The 21,339-nt window shown below is 40.4% G+C and overlaps 1 protein-coding gene and 1 pseudogene across 1 annotated transcript in view; both read left to right on the top strand.

The window, feature by feature from the left end:
- CDKL5 (cyclin dependent kinase like 5) overlaps positions 1 to 21,339 on the top strand; it is a 254,855-nt gene that overhangs the window by 110,149 nt on the left and 123,367 nt on the right. The window lies entirely within an intron of this gene.
- LOC140506728 (phosphoglycerate mutase 1 pseudogene) lies at positions 3,452 to 7,746 on the top strand (annotated as a pseudogene).

Genomic DNA, 21,339 nt, shown 5'->3' with positions numbered 1-21,339 from the left:
TCTGTTATTAGGAAGAATACAAGTCTTCGTGAAAGGCAGAAGGTGAAAGAAGTGAGAAAGGAAAATATTTAAGAGGAAAGCAAATTTGTTACTTATGCAGCAGGCATTCCAGAGCTCACAGTAGAAGGGGTAGGAAGCTTTAAATTGGAATGTTGAGTAGGTTTGGTTTAGGGGGATAGAAATAAGGGTATAGATAGTGGGAGACAAAACAGTTGACTTAAGACAATCTCAGAATCACTGGGTTAGATAGGGTATGTTAGGGTGGGCATCTCAATTCCAATTTCTTTTTTTTTCAAAAATTTATTTATTTATTTTAAGTTTTCAACAATCATTTTCTCAATTTTGAGTTCCAAATTTTCTCCCCATCTCTCTCTGCCCCCTACCCCAAAATGCCGAGCATTCTAATTACCCCTACCACCAATCTGCCCTCCCTTCTAACATTTCTCCCTTCCCTTATCCCCATCTTCTCTTTTGTTTGAGTTCTAACTTCTCTTCTTTCCTCTCTCCCCACCCATTCCCTTTGGAAAGGCAAGCAATTCAGTATAGGGCATATATGTGTAGTTTTGCAAATGACTTCCATAATAGTCATGTTGTGTAAGACTATATTTCCCTCCATCCTATCCTGCCCCCCATTTCTTCTATTCTCTCTTTTGACCTTGCCCCTCCCCAAGAATACTGACTTCTCCCATTGCCCTCCCTTCTATTGTCCCCCCACCCTGCTTATCCCCTTCTCCCCCACTTTCCTGCATTGTAAGATAGGTTTTCATACCAAAATGAGTGTGCGTTTTATTCCTTCCTTGAGTCAAACATGATGAGAGTAAGCTTCACATTTTCCCTCTCACCTCCCCCCTTTTTCCCCTCCGTTGAAAAGTCTTTTTCTTGCCTCTTTTATGAGAGATAATTTGCCCCATTCCATTTCTCTCTTTCTCCTTCCAATATATTCCTCTCTCACCCCTTAATTTTATTTTTTTAACATATGATCCCTTCCTATTCAACTCACCCTGTGCTGTGTCTGTGTGTGTGTGTGTGTGTGTGTGTGTGTGTATGTGTGTTAAAAATATTGTCTTTCCATGTAGGAATGTAAACAGTTCAACTTTTGTAAGTCTCTTATGATTTCTCTTTTCTGTTTACCTTTTCATACTTCTCTTGATTCTTGTGTTTGAAAGTCACATTTTCTTTTCAGTTCTGGTCTTTTTATCAAGAAAGCTTGAAAGAGCTCTATTTCATTGAAAGATTATTTTTTCCCTTAAAATATTATACTCAGTTTTGCTGGGTAGGTGATTCTTGGTTTTAGTCCTAGATCCTTTGACTTCTGTAATATCCTGTTTCAAGCCCTTTGATCCCTTAATGTAAAAGCTGCTAGATCCTGTGTTATACTGATTGTATTTCCGCAATACTCAAATTGTTTCTTTCTAGCTTCTTGCAATATTTTCTCCTTGATCTGGAAACTCTGGAATTTGGCTACAATGTTCTCTTTCAGGAAGTGATCTTTGGGTTCTTTCAATATTTATTTTGCCCTCTGGTTCATATCAGGGCAGTTTTTCTTGATAACTTCATGAAAGATGATGTCTAGGCTCTTTTTTTGATCATGGCTTTCAGGTAGTCCCATAATTTTTAAATTGTCTCTCCTGGATCTACTTTCCAGGTCAGTTGTTTTTCCAATAAGATATTTCACATTATCTTCCATTTTTTCATTCTCTTGGTTTTATTTTGTGATTTCTTGGTTTCTCATAAAGTCATCAGCCTCCATCTGTTCTGTTCTAATTTTTAAAGAACTATTTTCTTCAGTGAGCTTTTGAACCTCCTTTTCCATTTGACTCATATTGCGTTTTAAACCATTCTCCTCCTCATTGGTTTTTTGAACCTTTTTTGCCAATTAAGTTAGCCTATTTTTCAAGGTATTATTTTCTTCAGCGTTTTTTTGAGTCTCCTTTAGCAAGTTGTTGACTTACTTTTCATGATTTTCTTGCATCTCTCTCATTTCTCTTCCCAGTTTTTCCTCCACCTCTCTAACTTGATTTTCAAAATCCTTTTTGAGCTCTTCCATAGCCTTAGACCATTGAATATTTATTTTGGATGTTTGGAATGCAGAAGCCTTGACTTTTATGTCTTTCCCTGATGGCAAGCATTGTTCTTCCTCATCTGAAAGGATAGGAGAAGATATCTGTTCACCAAGAAAGTAATCTTCTAAAGTCTTATTTTTTTCCCCCTTTTTTGGGCATTTTCCCAACCAGTTACTTGACTTTTGGGTCCTTTGTGAAGAGTAGGGTATACTCTTGGGATCTGTAAGATCTCAGTTCCTCCAAGGTGGCACAATCAAGTGTGTGCACTGGTCTGGGAGCAACAAGAAACTTTTATGTCCAGAATGTGTGAGTAGGAGTTTCTTCTTCACAACCACCTGGCCTCTAGTTACACCAAGCCAGCACTGGGGGCTGAGATTCAGATAAACTGCTCAATTCCCCCAGGATTTTTAGGCGTGGCAGGGCTGCCATTCAGTGTGAGATAAAGGTCAGCTGCTGGGATTCCTCCAGGAGCATTAGATGGGGGCAGGGCTGCCATACAGGGCTGAGGTAAGAATCAGCTACTCAGATCCCCCAGGGCCTTTACGATCCAACAGTGGATGAAGGCTGCTGTGGGAGCTGCTGCCCCCTGATGCCAGCTCCAGCCCGAAGCTGGAGCTATGGGAAGACCCTGCTCCCTTTTCAGCCAGCTGAAAAAACACTCTCACTGACCTTTGATGCCTATGGGTTGGGGGATCTGCAAACCACAGCTACTGCCACTGGGGATTCCGCCCCCAAAGGCCTGCTCGCATTCTCCTCCTGGTCTGGTCTGGGCTCTGCTCTGCGTCAGATGCGACAGACCTTTCCCATTGGCCTTTCAGGTCACCTTGGGCAGGAAATCTCCACTCCATCGTTCTATGGCTTCTGCTGCTCTAGAATTTGTTGAGAGTCTTTCTTTACAGGTATCCTATGGGCTGTGGGGGAAGAGCTAGTGTATGTGCATCTTTCTACTCTTCCATCTTGGCTCTGCCCCCCACTTTTTAAAAAATTAATTTATTTAACTTTTAACATTCATTTTCACAAAATTTTGGGTTCCACATTTTCTCCCCTTTTGTCCCGTCCCCCCACCCCAAAACACTGAGTGTTCTAATTGCCCCTGTCTGCCAATCTGCCCTCCCTCCCTCCCCACCCCTTCCCTTTGGAAGGCAAGCAATTCAATATAGGCCAGATCTGTGTAGTTTTGCAAATGACTTCCATAATAGTAGTGTTGTGTAAGAACTAATTATATTTCCCTCCATCCTATCCTGTCCCCCATTACTTCTGTTCTGTCTTTTGATCCTGACCCTCCCCATGAGTGTTGACCTCAAATTGCTCCCTCCTCCCCATGCCCTCCCTTCCATCATCCCCCCCACCCTGCTTATCCCCTTATCCCCCACTTTCCTGTATTGTAAGATAGGTTTTCATACCAAAATGAGTGTGCATTTGATTCCTTCCTTTAGTGGAATGTGATGAGAGTAAACTTCATGTTTTTCTCTCACCTCCCCTCTTTATCCCTCCACTAATAAGTCTTTTGCTTGCCTCTTTTATGAGAGATAATTTGCCCCATTCCATTTCTCCCTTTCTCCTCCCAATATATTTCTCTCTCACTGCTTGATTTCATTTTTTTAAGATATGATCCCATCCTCTTCAATTCACTCTGCGTACTCTGTCTCTATGTGTGTGTGCATGTGCGTGTGCATGTGTGTGTGTGTGTAATCCCACCCAGTACCCAGATACTGAATAGTTTCAAGAGTTACAAATATTGTCTTTCCATGTAGGAATGTAAACAGTTCAACTTTAGTAAAGTCCCTTATGATTTCTCTTTGCTATTTACTTTTTCATGCTTCTCTTCATTCTTGTGTTTGAAAGTCAGATTTTCTTTTCAGCTCTGGTCTTTTCATCAAGAATGCTTGAAAGTCCTCTATTTCATTGAAAGACCACTTTTTCCCCTGAAGTATTATATTCAGTTTTGCTGGGTAGGTGATTCTTGGTTTTAGTCCTAGTTCCTTTGACTTCTGGAATATCCTATTCCATGCCCTTTGATCCCTTAATGTGGAAGCTGCTAGATCTTGTGTTATCCTGATTGTATTTCCACAATACTTGAATTGTTTCTTTCTAGCTGCTTGCAATATTTTCTCCTTGACCTGGGAACTCTGGAATTTGGCCACAATGTTCCTAGGAGTTTCTCTTTTTGGATCTCTTTCAGGCGGTGATCTGTGGATTCCTTGAATACTTATTTTGCCCTCTGGTTCTAGAATCTCAGGGCAGTTTTCCTTGATAATTTCATGAAAGATGATGTCTAGGCTCTTTTTTTGGTCCTGTCTTTCAGGTAGTCCCATAATTTTTAAATTGTCTCTCCTGGATCTATTTTCCAGGTCAGTTGTTTTTCCAATGAGATATTTCACATTATCTTCCATTTTTTCATTCTTTTGGTTTTGTTTTGTGATTTCTTGGTTTCTCATAAAGTCATTAGCCTCCATCTGTGCCATTCTAATTTTGAAAGAATTATTTTCTTCAGTGAGCTTTTGAATCTCCTTTTCCATTTGGCTAATTCTGCTTTTGAAAGCATTCTTCTCCTCATTGGCTTCTTGAACCTCTTTTGCCAGTTGAGTTAGCCTATTTTTCAAGGTGTTATTTTCTTCAGCATATTTTTGAGTCTCCTTTAGCAGGGAGCTGATCTGCTGTTCATGCTTTGACTGCATGTCTCTCATTTCTCTTCCCAGCTTTTCTTCCACCTCTCTAACTTGATTTTCTATGAGCCCTTCTATGGCCTGAGCCCATTGAGTGGGCTGGGATATAGAGGCCTTGACTTCTATGTCTTTGCCTGATGGTAAGCATTGTTCTTCCTCATCAGAAAGGAAGGGAGGAAATGCCTGTTCCCCAAGAAAGTAACCTTCTCTAGTCTTATTTCTTTTCCCTTTTCTAGGCATTTTCCCAGCCAGTGATTTGACTTCTGAATATTCTCTTCCCACCCACTTCGCCTCCGGATCCTCCCAGCCAGCACTTGGGGTTTGAGATTCAAATGCTGCTTGCCAGCCTCAGGGCTTTTGGCGGGGGCAGGGCTGCTATTCAGTGTGAGATTTAAGTTCAGGTGCTCAGGTCAAGGCAGGGCCACCTCACAGGCTCAGTTCCCTCAGGGGGTTTATGCAGAGACCTTCAACAATGGATCCAGGCTCCTGCCTGCTTGGGGAGCCCTGGTCTGCTCCCGCCTCTGCTGTTGCCTCCTGAGGGGGCCTGAGTTATGGGGGCACCCCACTCCCGTGTCAACCCGCCAAAGAGACCCTCTCACCGACCCCTGTCACCTGTGGTTGGAGGGATCTGCGTGGCCGCTGGAGATTCCATCCATGAAGCCCACTCGGATCTCTTCCTCTCGGTGCCGCGGCCGTCGCAGGGCTGTACTCAGCTCCCAGTCCACAGCGCGAAGAACCTTTTGTGAGAGGTTTGCAGGTCTCTCTGGAACAGAAATCTCCCTCGCTCCAATGTTCTGTGGCCTCTGGGTGCAGAATTCACCGTGAGTTACTTTTTTGTAGATGTTCTATGGGTTGTGGGTTTGGAGGTATGTGTATGTGCGTCTTTCTACTCCGCCATCTTGGCTCCACCCCTGCCCCCCACTTTCTTCATTATTGTCTTTTTACCTGTCCATGTCATTGTTGTTCTTACCCTTTACCCTCTCCAGCCCTCACTCCAGGCTCTGATGCCACAAGATGACTCCACCAGTTTTCCAAATAAGGAGATATTTAAAGAATATTTGAGGGGCATGGGCAGGGAGTTAGCTTAGTTACCATATAGTCCCTCCTCAAGGGACAGGACTAAAGCTGTGGAGATCACATAGAAAAAAAAAGGAAGAACGCAGTGTGTGCTAAGCTGTGGAGATCACATAGAAAAGAAAGGGAAGAAGGCAGTGTGTGCTTGCCTGTGTGCCCATCTTCTTGAGCCCCTGCCCTACCATGGGTACCTACGAGCTGGTGCTGATCCGGCATGGAGAGAGCACCTGCAACCTGGAGAACTGCTTCAGTAGCTGGTACAACCTGAGCACAAGGAGGCTAGGTGTGGTGGCCAGGCTCTGTGAGATGCTGGGTATGAATCTGATATCTCTTCACCTCTGCCCAGAAGAGAGCAGTTTGTACGCTTTGGACGGTACTAGATGCCATTGACCAGATGTGGCTGCCTGTAGTGGGGATTTGGTGCCTCAGTGAGTGGCACTATGGAGGTCTGACAGGCCTCAATAAAGCAGAGACCAATGCTAAGCATAGTGAGGCCCAGGGGAAGATCTGGCGACGATCCTATGACATTCACCACCTCCAGTGGAGCCTGACCACCCCTTCTACAGCAACATCAGCAAGAACCATCACTATGCAGATCTGACTGAAGATCCAGCTGCCTTCCTGTGGGAGCCTGAAAGACACAGGAAGCCCAGGCTCTACCTTTCTGGAATCATCAACCCAGATCAAGGAAGGCAAGCATGTTCTGATAGTAGCCTATGGCCATAGTCTTTGAGGGATTGTCAGACCTCTTGAAAGTCTCTCTGAAGAAGCAGTCATTGAGCTGAATCTGCCCACTGGCATTCCCATTGTGTATGACTTGAAGAAGAATCTGAAGCCCATCAAGCCCATGCATTTCCTTGGGCATGAAGAGTCTGTGCGCAAAGCAATGAAAGCCGTGGCAGCCCAAGGCGAGACCAAGAAGTGAATGCAGGCTACCAGCACATGCCAGCAGTAACCAGGTCCTTCCCTTCTCCCTGTCCCCACCACATCTCTCCCCTGCCTGCTCTACATACTGACCATCACTTTAAGTATCACGACACATGACTGCAGGTGGGGGACTGATGGTTCCTTTTCTCATTTCCTCCTTATTTCAGACCAATTCTTTTCTCTCGTTGCCTTTCCCCTCAACCACATTAGTCAGAATGCCTCCTGAGTGGTTTGGTTCAGTAAGGAACTGGTTAGGGATTAGAGATGGGGTCATAGTAAGTAGTGACCAATGTGGGGAGTTGGAAGAAGCAATTGGTCCAATTATTCCTATGAACCAGTCCTACTCTTAGGGGCTGCTGTAGGAAGTTACCTATAACCCGAGTGGTCAATTTAACAAATCATGAAAGTCTTACTTCCTCCCTTATCGAAGAAAAATGGATCTGGGAGATTGAGATTATGTCCTTATGTTTACATGTATTTATTTTCACAAAAATTCCTTCTAGGCTGATTATTAGTGGCTTTTGAAATTAAAGTGTCCCACTTGGTAGTCACCAGAGATCTCAAGCTCAATCAGAAAAGGAAAGATTTTCCTTGACTACTACGGGTTGGATGAATACATGCCATTGTGTGTTTTATAGCCCCTGCGCTGTTCTCCATCTTATGCCCAGTCACCTGGGTCCTCATGAGTTTTAGCATAACTGTACTAGCCCTGCCCCCCCTTTTTTGTTGTTCATTATAAAAAAGGAGTGATGTGCAATAAAAAAAAAAAAAAAAGGGAAGAAGGCTGAGCTTATCCTAATAAAATAAAATGAAGAGTATTATGGAAGTCTTTTGCAAAACGACATATATATAGCCTGCATTGAATTGCTTGCCTTCTCAGTGGGGATGGGTGGGGAGGGAAGGAGGGAGAGAAGTTGGAATTCAAAGTATTAGAAACAAATTTTGAGAGTTGTTATTGCATATAACTGGGAAATAAGAAATACAGGTAATGGGGTATAGAAATTTGTCTTGCCCTACAAGAAAAGAGAGAAGATGGGGATAAGGGAAGGGAGGGGTGTGATAAAAAGGAGGGCACATTGAGGGAAGGGATAAGAAGAATGCAAGGTGTTATGGGGTGGGGAGAGGGGAGAGATGGGGAGAAAAATTGGAACTCAAAATTTTGTGGAAATGAATGTCGAAATCTAAAAATAAATAAATAAAACTATTTTAAAAAAATTAAATAAAATGAAAAGGTGGTGATGATGTGGACCCTGGAACAATCTCGGGTCACTAAAATAAGATTGTATTATCCAGAGGTTGTGTAGTATGATACCTTTTGGTGCTGAAGATGCTTTTTCACATTTATAAAATCCTAGAAATATCTTTCTCTCCTAAAAATAATATTAATCAGGCGGATTATAATTTTTATCTTTTTGACTCTTGGAAATAGGTATAAATTCATGTGCAAATATATGAAATTCAGGAACATATTTTGAGGCATGTAAGAAATATTTTTGTTTTATTTAAGTGAAATTATTTTATCCATTGATTATATTCTTGCCTGAGGACTCCACTTTTTTATCTTGGATGCTTGTAAAACCAGGATATATTTTGGAATTTACTTTGTTGAACACTGTCATCACTTAAGTTACATGTTTTTTTTTCTTTTTTGGTGGAATTGGATATTTTTTTTGTACTTTTTGAACTTCCTTATGGACCAGTTAGTAAGTAAATCTAGAAAACAGCTGTTATTCGGTATTGAAATACTTGTATCTGTATGTTTTAAATTAACATTGAAGAAAGTATTTTTGAGTTTTAGCCTTTAAAAATAAGCACACTGAGAATACTTCACTAAAGTCCTAATCAATAGATGTCTCAATATTGTATGTAGGAGATCCTAGGTTGCTAAAAATCACAGGTCATTGAAACAAGAGTCTTGAGATAAGTGTGATATAAAACTGTATGTTTGAGATTAATTATTTGAGAAATAGAAAAAGTTTTATATGGTTCATGAATTCTTATAAACGCCCTAGAAGGTTAGTACTCTCCTCTCTCCATTTAGTTTCTCACTCCTACTCCCTCCCCCATCCATTACTGGTCCTCTTCCCATTCCCCTTTCTCTCTCTTTCCCCATCTTTCCTCTTTGTTGTTGTTGGTTTGTGGTGTTGTTGTTTTATTTGTTTTATTTGAAACTTTAAAGACAGACTACTCTTGGTTGGAACCCATATTTATTCACAGAGGACTTTTGATATATTCAGGTTTTGACCTAGGCTGTTTTGCCCGTCTTTAAGTGTACCCAATACCCCTTTAGCCTTCAACTAAGGATTCTCATCTGCCAGCCTCAGCCTTTCTCATAGCTGGGATTACTGGTGTTAGCCACTAGCTGAGCCATTTCTGTCTTTGAAATATCTCTTGAATCAGTTCTTTCTTTTTTGTTGTTACTTCTGAAACCTAGCACAGGCCCCTAAAATATTTTTCTTAAGCTTCAAGTAGTGCTTTTTATGGCCAGTGTGGTATTTTTTGGGGAGTTGTTTGAGGATGATATATTTGTAAAGTGCTTTCCAGACCTTATATACAGTGTTGATGATGATGATTATAATATTCTACGAAGTTGTATAACTATTGTATGATATTATATATTTTCATGTGTATTATCCTTCTGCTTCCCTAGGGTAGGATCAGTGTTTAAATTTGTTATCTTCTCTACCTCTTAACTATGGTGTTCCCTGTATTTAGTGCTATTTAAATGGTTGAAGATTGGGTTGTTGGAGGGTTCATTTCTGGCCTTGGATAATTAAGATAACTAATATCAGAATACTCAAAGTGTTACACATTGTCTTCATTTTATTTACATTTAAGTTTCATTCTGAATAATGTTATATAATTGGATTAGTGAATTTACTTTTAAAGGAAGAGCCATTAAATCAAGAAAGTGATTAAGTTTCATTATTTAAGTGAAGATTTTTGGCTTAAAAATTCTTAACTGGAAGTTTGCTCTAGAAAATACTTAGGCCTTTTTATTTTGATTGCTTGATTTTTTTATAAATTTACTTATTTAACTTTTAACATTCATTTTCACAAAATTTTGTGTTCCAAATTTTCTCCCCATTTGTCCCCTCCCCCAACCCAAAACACCGAGCAGTCTAATTGCCCCTATCACCAATCTGCCCTCTCTTCTATCATCCCTCCCTTCCCTTGTCCCTATATTCTCTTTTGTCCTGTAGGGCCAGATAACTTTCTATACCCCATCACCTGTATTTCTTATTTCCTAGTAGCAAGAACAGTACTTGACAGTTGTTCCTAAAACTTTGACTTCCAACTTCTCTTCATCCCTCCCTCCCCACCCATTCCCTTTGTGAAGGCAAGCAATTCAATATAAGCCATATCTGTGTAGTTTTGCAAATGACTTCCATAATAGTCGTGTTGTGTAAGACTAACTATATTTCCCTCCATCCTATCCTGCCCCCCATTGCTTCTATTCTGTCTTTTGATCCTGTCCCTCCCCAAGAGTGTTGACTTCAGATTGCTCCCTCCTCCCATTGCCCTCCCTTCCATCATCCTCCCCACCCTGCTTATCCCCTTCACCCCCACTTTACTGTATTGTAAGATAGGTTTTCATACCAAAATGAATGTGCATTTTATTCCTTCCTTTAGTGGAATGTGATGAGAGTAAACTTCATGTTTTTCTCTCACCTCCCTTCTTTTTCCCTCCACTAAAAAGTCTTTTGCTTGCCTCTTTTATGAGAGATAATTTGCCCCATTCCATTTCTCTCTTCTCCTCCCAATATATTTCTCTCTCACTGCTTAATTTCATTTTTTAAAGATATGATCCCATCCTCTTCAATTCACTCTGTGCTGTGTGTGTGTGTGTGTGTGTGTGTGTGTGTGTGTGTGTATAATCCCACCATCTACCCAGATACTGAAAAGTTTCAAGAGTTACAAATATTGTCTTTCCATGTAGGAATGTAAACAGTTCAACTTTACTAAGTCCCTTATGACTGCTCTTTGCTGTTTACCTTTTCATGCTTCTCTTCATTCTTGTGTTTGAAAGTCAAATTTTCTTTTCAGCTCTGGTCTTTTCATCAAGAATGCCTGATAGTCCTCTATTTCATTGAAAGACCATTTTTTCCCCTGAAGTATTATACTCAGTTTTGCTGGGTAGGTGATTCTTGGTTTTAGTCCTAGTTCCTTTGACTTCTGGAATATGATATTCCACACCCTTCAATCCCTTAATGTAGAAGCTGCTAGATCTTGTGTTATCCTGATTGTACTTCCACAATACTTGAATTGTTTCTTTCTAGCTGCTTGCAATATTTTCTCCTTGACCTGGGAACTCTGGAATTTGGCCACAATGTTCCTAGGAGTTTCTCTTTTTGGATCTCTTTCAGGAGGTTATCAGTGGATTCCTTGAATGCTTATTTTGCCCTCTGGTTCTAGAATCTCAGGACAGTTTTCCTTGATAATTTCATGAAAGATGATGTCTAGGCTCTTTTTTTGGTCCTGTCTTTCAGGTAGTCCCATAATTTGTAAATTGTCTCTCCTGGATCTATTTTCCAGGTCAGTTGTTTTTCCAATGAAATATTTCACATTATCTTCCATTTTTTCATTCTTTTGCTTTTGTTTTGTGATTTCTTGGTTTCTCATAAAGTCATTAGCCTCCATCTGTTCCATTCTAATTTTTAAAGAACTATTTTCTTCAGTGAGCTTTTGAACCTCCTTTTCCATTTGGCTAACTCTGCTTTTTAAAGCATTCTTTTCCTCATTGGCTTTTTGGACCTCTTTTGCCAATTGAGTTAGCCTATTTTTCAGGGTGTTATTTTCTTCAGCATTTTTTTGGGTCTCCTTTAGCAAGGTGTTGACCTGCTTTTCATGCATCTCTTGCATCTCTCTCATTTCTCTTCCCAGTTTTTCCTCCACTTCTCTAACTTGATTTTCAGAATCCTTTTTGAGTTCTTCCATGGCCTGAGCCCATGGAATATTTATTCTGGATGTTTGGGATATAGAAGCCTTGACTTCTGTGTCTTTCCCTTATGGTAAGCCTTGTTCTACCTCATCAGAAAGGATGGCAGGAGATATCTGTTCCCCAAGAAAGTAACCTTCTATTGTCTTATTTTTTTTCCCTTTTCTGGGCATTTTCCCAGCCAGTAACTTGACTTCTAAGTGTCTTCTCCACACCCACCTCGCCTCCAGTTCAGCCCAGCCTGCGATTGGGGTCTGAGATTCAAATGCTGATTCCCAGCCTCAGGGCTTTGGGCGAGGATGGGGCTGCTATTCAGTGTGAGATTAAGTTCAGGTGCTCAGGTGGGGACAGGGCTGCCACACAGGGCTCAGTTCCCTCAGGGATTTATGAGGAGACCTTCAACAATGGATCCAAGCTCCTGCCTGCTTTGGGAGCCCCTGTCCACCACTGCCCCCATTGCTGCTTCCCAAGGGGGCCTGAGTTATGGGGACACCCCGCTCCCCTCTCAGCGAGCCAAAAAGACTCTCTCACTGACCTTTAGCCTCCGTGGGTGGAGGGACCTGCATGACTACTGGAGATTCTGTCCCTGAAGCCTGCTTGGATCTGCTCCTCTCAGTGCTGCGTGGCCAAGGCAGGGCTGGGCTCTGCTCTGGGTCCGGGGCGGGACGGACCTTTCGCGTCAGGTTTTCACGTCTCTCTGGAACAGAAATCTCCTCTGCTCTGTTGTTCTGTGGCTTCTCCTGCTCCCTAATTTGTTGGGAGTTCTTCTTTACAGGTATTTTATGGGCTGTGGGTTTGGAGCTAGCATGTGTGTACCTTTGTACTCCGCCATTTTGACTCCTCCCAAGGTGCTTCTGATTGCTTGATTTTTATAGGTTGTCGGTCTCTGCCAAATTGAAAGAGATTTTGGAGGGAAGAATTAAAATGTTAAATATCCTCATTAAAATCATTGAAATGCATAAAATTAGGAAACATTATTTAAAAAATGATATCTTGAAGTAGAATTAAAAAGATATGATTTGAAATAATAACATGTATATTGTATTTGAAATAATATGTATATGACTGCTATTTGGTTATTACCCTTTTTAAGGAAAATCTTTTCTTTATTGCAAGACTGGCATAGATGCCTCTTTCCTTGTTCTCTGCTCAGAAACCTTTTAAAGATAAGTGGTTTAAGAGCAACAAATTATAAAATGAATTTCATAATAATTCTCTTCAAAGATATAAGAATTGCTAAATATCTTAATTATTGGTCAGAGTTATGTCTCCCTCAACTTACAAATGTAAGATCAGATGAATTGCTCAGTCACAGGTTGTGAAAAACAAAACTGGAGTTAGAGCCTTTGCATTTCACTCCAAATCCTTTGTTTTTTCCACTGTGCCTATCTTCTTCTATGACTGTGTGGTACTCAGTGCCTTCAGTGTTTAGCTGTTGTTCTTTTCTGAAATAAAATATGCAAAAATTGTTCTTAAGTTCACCTTGGGTATTGGATTTTTATTTGTACATACAAATATAAGTCTTAGTATGTGTTGTATCATGTGTTATAAACAAGCCAACTATTGGCAAATTAATAGATTATACTTGTGTTCATATTTATATTCTCCAGTTATTGATTTATTTAGTACTGCTGGAAGCTATAAAGAATTATTTTTTTTAATGTGTTAGCAGCATTTAGCCATTCATCAAAGGTGATACACACACACACACACACACACACACACACACACACACACACACACACACATACTCTCTCTCTCTCTCTCTCTCTGTCTGTGTCTCTCTCTCTGTCTGTGTCTCTCTCTGTCTGTCTGTCTGTCTGTCTCTCTCTCTGTCTGTCTCTCTCTCTCGGTGTACTAACAGCCCCTATCTAAGACAACAACTTTACACTACAGAAACAGTTCACTAAATTGAAAACAGGCATATTATCATAGGCAAGATTTTCACATTCCCTGTGATAGAAGAAGTCATATGTACATATGTAAGGACAAATCATGTTAGCATACAAGTCTGATTTATACAGTTATGATTTAGTGCTGGAAAGGACTTTAGAGATTAATTTGTTAATTTAATTAGTGTCCTTAAGACCCCATTATTGGAAACTGGTTTATTTTCTAACTTAAGGGAACATTTAGAATTTTTAAATTTAGCCCTATGCTTACTGAAACTTTAAAGCTGTTTTTTTAGAATTCTGAAGTCATTTTTAGCATAGGTGTGTCCTACTTTTAGAACACTTGACAAGTGGAAGTCTGGTATTGTAGATTTCATAAATCTGCTGAGATAATGAAATTAATGGAGATAAGGTTTTAGGGCACTTTGTATAATCATAAAATGCTATCTCAAAATTACTATCAACAATAATGTTAATAATGATATGTTTAATGATGGAAGAACCAAAGAATACACACTCTTTTCAAGTAATAAAGAACTCTGAAAAATTGGTGACATGCTTGATCCCTGTGACATCCCTGTTAAATTTTAAAAAGCAGTTATGAGTTTACAAGGTAATGAAAATATACAGAATAATAACAAATAATAAAAATATAGAGAAACCAGTAGCAATATAAATAGGACATAAAAGGTTACATAGAGAAAAATATAATCCCGCTTAGGCTAAAGAGAACTGAAAAATGAGAAAATATTTAATAAATAACAACACTGATATCACATATCAGAGTCTGTGTAGCACGTCCAAAGCAATTCTTAGAAAATTTATAACACTGACTATAATTAATAAGAAAGAGAAGAGACAGCAAATGAATTCGGTATGGACTTATATTTATCAAGCTCCTGCTGTGTGCTAGACTTGGGGCAGGTAGGTAGTGCAGTGGATACAGTACCCAGTCTGGAGTCAGGAAAATGAGTCTTTCTTAATTCAAATCTGGCCTTGGACACTACTGTCTTTGTGTTAACCCTGTTTGTCTTAATTTCCTCATCTGTAGAATGAATTGGGGAAGAAAACGGCAAACCATTCCAGTACCTTTGCCAAGAAAATCCCAAATGGATATGAATATATATGTATAGCCTGCCATCTTGAGAATGGGGAAAATATTTAGAACTCAAAATCTTATGGAAGTGAATGTTGAAAACCAGAAAAAATTAGAATTTCTTTTTGTTACTCAAAAAAAAAAAAAAAGAAAAGAAAGAAAACTCCAAATGTTTTGGTAAAGAGTTGGAGATGACTGAACAACAGCAAATGTGTTAAGTAAGCTCTGGGGTTACAAGAAGATAAGAGAAAGTTCTTGCTCTTAAGGAGATAATAATCTAATGGAGGAGATATTGTGCAAATAAACATAAAGAAATAAAAAAATAGAAATATTTACAGGATAAATAGGACATAATTAAAGGAGAGAATTAGGGAAGGCTTCTTGTAGAAGATGTGATTATAGATGGAACTTAAAAGGAAGCCTGAGAGGGTTTCAGGCCAGGGGGTATCACCAGAGAAAAAGTCTGGAGCTGAGAGATGGAGAGTTATCTTTGTGGAACAGGCAGGATGCCAGTGTCACAGTATAGAAGTATATGTATTAAGGTATAAGGTGTAAGAAGACTGAAAAGTAGGAGGGAATTGTGTTATGAGGGGCTTTAAAAGCCAAACAGAGCATTTTGGAAGCCACTGGGGTTTGAATGGGTGGGGGGTCAGTGATATGATGGGGTCCATTTTAGAAAAATCACTTTAGTGGCTGAATGGAGGATGTCACTGGAGTAGAGATAGACTTGAGGCATGTCAGTCCACTAGCAGGCTACTGCAATAATCAGGGTCTGAGACAATAAGAACCTGCACTAGAGGGGTGTCAGAGTCAGAGGTGAGAAGGGAGCATATTCAAGAAATATTGGGAAGGTGAAATCAGCAAGCCCTGAAAACAGCTTGGATATGAGGAGGTAAGCAGAGGTGAGAGATAGTGAGGAATCTAGGTTGTGAGCTTGATGTTGGTGTTGCCCTCTACAGTAATAGGGAAGGTGGGAGGGAAGGGAGGGTTTAGGGGGAAAGATGACGAGTTCTGTTTTGGACATATTGAGTTTAAAATATTTACTAGACATCCAGTTTGAAATATCTCAAAAACAGTTGGAGATGGGAACTTGGAAGTGAGCGGAGAGATCGGGGCAGGACAGTTTTCTTTTGGTTTTTTTTAACTCTAATCCTAATTCTGCATGTATCTTAGGTTAATTTTCATGGTTTCAATCTAATTGTCTCAGTCTTTTTTTTCCTCCCCGTATATTCTGTGAGATTCTAGATGTAATTCTTCATATCTTCCAGGGCTTAGGGTTTAGAAGAAGACTCTGTGCCAGATGTTGAATTTATTGGAGACCTGGAGGTCAGTAGATGATAGTAACAAATATCTGGATAATATGGAACAAATTTTAAAGACAATGACATAGTTGTTAGATGAGGGATTGTGTGAAAGTTTCTTTGGGGAGCAAAAAGTATGCTAATTCCTATTCCTGACCTTGTGTATCATGGAGTTTGAGAGAAAGTAGAACCAGAAGATAATGGTGTCTTCTGTTGAGCTTCAGAAGATGGAAGGAATTTGAAAACAGGGGGTACAGGATCATGGGATTCATAGCTAGAAGGAATGAACCTTAGAGGATATCTTGTTGTAGGATCATAGATTTAGAGCTTTAAGGGTCCTAAAGTGTCATCTAGTTAGTATAACCTTCTTCTTTCTCAGGTAAGAAAAATGCAACGAACTTAAATGACTAGTCCAAGGTAAAACAAACAAAATATCGGAACCAGGATTTTAATCTGGGTTGTTCTGACTACAAATGTAGAGTTCTTTCTATACTGTTAGTGCTCCCTCCTCTTGAATTTTCCTTATTTTAATTTTGTACATACTCTTCTTAATTTATGTAAACTATTTCTTTAATGATTAACAGACTCCCTCCCCTTCTGAGTTGTGACCTCCCTTTCCCAGTGATTCTGAACATGGTCATCATTCACACTTCATTCCCTGACCCCCACTGCCCAATCCCCTCTTTATTCCCTCAACTCACCTACCCAGTATCATACTCTAAACCTTTGCACTGCGTTCTCTGGAATGTCTTCTCCATAGGCAGTAAATTTGCTGTCATCTCAAATCTCTTCCTTTTCTGCTCCCCCCATTTGTGGCTCTTGCTAAGATCTGACTCCCTCTGAAGACAGAGCCTCCTTGGCCTACGTTTCCAGCACTAACTGCACTTTCATTCATTTCCCTGACTCACTGGTTCAGGTGGAGGAGTTGGAATACCCCTTGATCTCCTTTGCCATTTGTACTCTCTTCTTCTACCACCATCACTCAGTCACTTTCCTTTTTTGAAGTTCACTCATCCTGATCAAGATTCTGGTAGCTGTTGTTTAACACTCTTTAGGATATCCCCTCTGCTCAGTGAGTTCAGTGTTGGGCTCACATTCTTTTCCCTTCAACTTCTTCCCTCATATTTTGGAACCTCAATATAAATATCACCCCTCAAATGCTCCAACATCCACTTTCTCAATTTAATCATTTTTATGACTTGTTCCTCAGCCCCATCTCAGCTACTAATACTTGCCATCAACCCACAAATGTTCCACTTGCATGTTTATGAGCTCTAAAATTCCATTTGTATGATCACAGTCAATTGACATTTCACCTCTTCTGTCTTGCAACCTCAAACCCTGTTCTTTGTCCACAGTGAGATCTCTAATCCTTTGACTTCCCCCACCCCAACCCCCAGCCTAGTTCTCTATTATGTTATCACTCTTCCACTAGCCACTTTCTTCCTTTTGCCATCTTGGATCCTTGATGAACCAGTTCAGTTCTTCACTATGCTATTCTTTCAAGTTCCTTGCCCCTTTACCCTGTTACTTTAGCAAACTTATTTTGCCAAACCTCAGCCTTGGGTCACTGTCACTATACACTGCTTTTGCTTCTATATACATTGATTGTTATTCAGTCATTTCAGTCATGTCTGGCTCTTTGTAACCCCATTTGAGGTTTTCTTGGCAAATATACTGGAATGATACTGAAATGAGCTTCTCCAGCTCATTTTACAGTTGACAAAATTGAGGCAAACAGGGTTGTGACTAGCCTAGGGTCACATAGCTAGTAAGTGTCTGGAGGCAGATTTGAACTTGCATCTTCCTGACTCTAGGCCAGACGTTCTATATACTGTGCCACCTAGCTTCCTTCCTACATATATGCTGCCAAACAAGGGTGGAGACAATCATGAAATTATGCTGACAGAGTCCACTACAAAATAATATTATATAACCTCAACTGGGCTGTCATTGCTGCAGGGCAATACTTTTATACATTCCTAATTAACTCACTGTCCCATTTACTACAGTGGTTCTTCCAAACCTTTTCATTTACTTCAGACATCCCATGGCTCAACCATCTGCTCATATTTGCATCTGAAAACTATTTGCTGAAAAGATGTAAACCATTCACTAAAAACTTCCTTTTTTCACCCCTTCTTCATGTTGCATCACCCAGATACTTTCTCCACTTCCTTGAGGAGGTGTCTCTTCATCTTGCAAGAAAAACTCTTCTGTGTATTCAGGTGATTTAATTCCAACCTGTCTTCAAAAGATTGCTCCCAGAGGGCGGAGCCAAGATGGGGGAGTAGAAAGATGCACATACTCTAGCTCTTCCCCCACAGTCTATAAAATACCTGTAAAAAGTGACTCTTGGCAAATTCTAGAACAGTAGAAGCCACAGAACGACAGAGTGAAAGAGATTTCCAGCCCAAGGTGGCCTGGAGGGCCGACAGGAAAGGTCAGTCGCACTGTTAGCCAGGTGGAGCGCAGCCTGGCCTTGGCCATGCAGCACCTGGGGCAGCGGGACTGGAGCAGGCCTCAGGGGTGGGGTCCCCAGCAGCACCAGCAGCAGAGGTTCCCAGATCCCTCAAACCACAGGTGCCAAATAGAGCTTCAGAGGTCAGTGAGAGGGCTTTTTCTAAGGATGGGAGGAGAGCAGGGTTACCCCCTGGCCCTGCTCCAGGCGGGGGTGGTGGTGGTGGTGGTGGTGGCAAGGGCAGCAGCAGCGTCCCTTTGTGGAGCTCTCAGCCTAAAGGCCCTGGGGGAATTGAGCAGCAGATCTGAATCTCAGCCATGGCCGTCCAGGGAGTAAACTCCTCTCCCTTGAATGTGCCACCTTGGAGGAACTGAGAACTTACAGGTACCCAAAGTACACCCTCCTCTTGACAAAGGACTCAAAAGTCAAGTAACTGGCTGGGAAAATGCCCAAAAAAGGGGAAAAAAAATAAGACTATAGAAGGTTGCTTTCTTGGTGAACAGTTACTTCCTTCCATTCTTTCGGATGAGGAAGAATAATGCTTATCATCAGAGACTTCAAAAATAAATATGCAGTGGTCTCAGGACATGGAAGAGCTCAAAAAAGATTTTGAAAGTCAAGTAAGAGAAGTGGAGGAAAAATTGGGAAGAGAAATGAGAGAGTTGCAAGAAAATCATGAGAAGCGAGTCAACAGCTTGCTTAAGGAGAGCCAAAAAAATGCTGAAGAAAATAACACCTTTAAAAATAGGCTAACTCAATTGGCAAAAGAGGTCCAAAAAGCCAGTGAGGAGAAGAATGGTTTAAAAAGCAGAATTAGCCAAAAAGAAAAGGCGGTTCAAAAGCTCACTGAAGAAAATAGTTCTTTCAAAATTAGAATGGCACAGATGGAGGCTAATGACTTTATGAGAAACCAAGAAATCACAAAAAGAAATTAAAAAATAAAGCCAAAAGAATGAAAAAATAGAAGACAATGTAAAATATCTCACTGGAAAAACAACTGACCTGGAAAATAGACTCAGGAGAGACAATTTAAAAATAAATGGGACTACCTGAAAGCCATGATAAAAAAAAAAAAAAAAAAGCTTAGACATCATCTTTAATGAAATTATCAAGGAAAACTGGTCTGATATTCTAGAACCAGAAGGCAAAATAAATATTGAAAGGATCCACAGATCACCTCCTGAAAGAAATCCAAAAAGAGAAACTCCTAGGAACATTGTAGCCAAATTCCAGAGTTCCCAGGTCAAGGAGAAAATATTACAAGCAGTTGGAAAGAAATAATCAGAATATTGTGGAAATACAATCAGTATAACACAGGATCTAGCAGCTTCTACATTAAGGGATCAAAGGGCTTGGAATAGGATATTCCAGAAGTCAAAGGAACTGGAATTAAAACCAAGAATCACCAATCCAGCAAAACTGAGTATAATACTTTAGGGGAAAAAATGGTCATTCAATGATATAGAGGACTTTCAAGCATTTTTGATGAAAAGAGCAGAGCTGAAAAGAAAATTTGACTTTCAAATATAAGAATGAAGAGAAGCATGAAAAGGTAAACAGGAAAGAGAAATCATAAAGGACTTCCTAAAGTTGAACTGTTTACATTCCTACATGGAAAGATAGTATTTGTAACCCTTGAGACCTTCCTCAGTATTTGGGTAGTTGGAGGGATTACACACACACACACACACACACACACACACACACACACACACACACACACACACACACACACACACACACATACACAGCACAGGGTGAGTTGAATAGGAAGGGATCATATGTTAAATAAAATTAAGGGAGGAGAGAGGAATATATTGGGAGGAGAAAGGGACAAATGGAATGGGGCAAATTATGTCTCATAAAAGAGGCAAGAAAAAGCTTTTTCAATGGAGGGGGAAAGGGGGGGAGGTGGGAGGGATAAAATGAAGCTTACTCTCATCACATTTGGCTCAAGGATGGAATAACATGCACACTCATCTTGGTATGAAAACCTGTCTTACACTATAGGAAAGTAGGGGAGAAGGGGATTAGCAGAGTCGGGGGGATGGTGAAAGGGAGGGCAAATGGGAGGAGGGACAAGGTCAAAAGAGAGAATAGAAGAAATGGGGGCAGTACAGAATGGAGGGAAATACAGTTAGTCTTACACAGCATGACTATTATGGAAGTCATTTGCAAAACTACACATATATAACCTATATCGAATTGCTGGCCTCAGTGGGGATGGGTGGGGAGGGAGGAAGGAAGAGAAGTTGGAACTCAAAGCTTTAGGAACAAATGTTGAGAATTGTTTCTGGGTACAACTGGGAAATAAGAAATACAGGTAATTGGGTATAAAAATTTATCTTTCCCTACAAGACACGAGAGAAGATGGGTATAAAGGAAAGAAAGGGTATTAGAAAGGAGGGTAGATTGGGGGAAGGGGTAATCAGAATGCTTGGTGTTTTGGGGTAGGGGGAGGGGAGAGACAGGCAGAAAATTTGGAACTCACAAATTTGTGAAAATGAATGTTGAAAACTAAAAATAAGTAAGCATTAAAAAATAAAAAAAGATTGCCCCCATCTGTCATCTCCAGTCTGTCACTTATCTTCAGTCTCTTCCTCCCTACTGGTTGCCTCCTTACTCCTTACAAACATCCTTATGTCACCCTCATCCTTAAAAATTGTTCTTTAATCCTTCTATCCCTGCTTTTTATTGTATCATATCTTTCCTCCACCTTATGGCTAAACTCCTTGTGAAGGCCATCTACAATAAGTCCCTTTACTCCCTTTCTTCTCTTAGCTTTCTACCATGGAGCTTCTAATCTCATCATTTAGCAGAAGCTGCTCTCTCCAAAGTTACTAATCATTTCTTACTTTTATCAGCCTTGACCTTTCTTGACCTTTGTGACCTTTGACTCTGTCAATCACCGTTTTCTCTG

Source organism: Notamacropus eugenii, chromosome 5 (assembly GCF_028372415.1).
Source record: "Notamacropus eugenii isolate mMacEug1 chromosome 5, mMacEug1.pri_v2, whole genome shotgun sequence".
Lineage (NCBI taxonomy): Eukaryota > Metazoa > Chordata > Mammalia > Diprotodontia > Macropodidae > Notamacropus > Notamacropus eugenii.
This window is presented reverse-complemented; position numbering and strand designations above follow the sequence as displayed.